A 972-nucleotide genomic window follows, 5' to 3' on the forward strand; every position below is an offset into this window, starting at 1 on the left:
ATGAAATTATAATATTTTCAATCAATTATAATTTCCTCTATTAAATAAAATAGAATTTACTAAATCTTTCATAATAATTTTGTTTTTCTGCTCACTGATCTTTAGATAAAAATATATTGTACATGTACATAAAATTATTATTATTTCCCCGTTTTCACTGGTTAACTTTGAGTAAGTGAAGACGGGCTAGAGCCAAAGAACCGCAGTCACATCTTTTGGGGTAGGATATGGAAACCAACTTTCTGTTCTTAAATTTTATAGAGCTAACAGTACTTCAGAAATATATCTGGGCATCAAGTTGATCATTCCCCAGCCAGAACTGAATTTGGTAAAATACCTGCAAAAAGGTGGTGTCTGGTAGCAGCAGCAGTTGGAGGGATTGAAACGAGGTTGGAAGTTATTGTGTAAACAGTCATTAATGTTATGCACAATAAACACCTTCAGTGACACCAATATGTACACATATTTTTTTTAAGGTGAGGTTTAAGGATATAGACTTAGTCAAGCTATATAAATAAATAATTATTTCATTGATGATTTAAGTAAAAATACTTTTTTTAATAGAAATATATTTCCCATAAAAAAACACAATAAAAACAAATTTAACAAAAGAAATAAATTTAATTTTATTTTGATACGCTGCTGGGCTGTAAAATATTCACTCAAAGGAGGGATTGTAACACACCATTAGAAGGGAAATGTTGTCAGCTTCAAAAATTGTCACTTGAGTGAATAGTTTTCGAGAAATGTGAAGAAAGTTCCATCACCCACACAGCGCGGCAAAGTTTAAATTCGGATTCAACAACCCAAAAAACATAGATAATAAAAAATAATTTTTCTTTCATAATTTTGTCCTTAGGATTAAAATCTGCATCATTAAGGTATAGTGAAGAGGTTGAAATGACGCAGATTGTAAAAACCAAAGTAGTTGCGATAACGATTATTCGTAAAATTGTCCATAACGCGAAAAAA

The 972-nt window shown here is 30.5% G+C and overlaps 1 long non-coding RNA gene across 1 annotated transcript in view; it reads left to right on the forward strand.

Annotated features, from left to right (window-relative positions):
- LOC112904385 overlaps positions 1 to 460 on the forward strand; it is a 1,267-nt gene extending 807 nt beyond the window's left edge. Inside the window, exon 3 of the long non-coding RNA XR_003231069.1 lies at positions 262 to 460. This is a non-coding gene — a long non-coding RNA (uncharacterized LOC112904385). The remainder of the gene's footprint in view (positions 1 to 261) is intronic.
- The last annotated feature ends 512 nt before the right edge of the window (positions 461 to 972 follow it).

Source organism: Agrilus planipennis, unplaced genomic scaffold, assembly GCF_000699045.2.
Source record: "Agrilus planipennis isolate EAB-ADULT unplaced genomic scaffold, Apla_2.0 scaffold46, whole genome shotgun sequence".
NCBI classification, from domain to species: Eukaryota; Metazoa; Arthropoda; class Insecta; order Coleoptera; family Buprestidae; genus Agrilus; species Agrilus planipennis.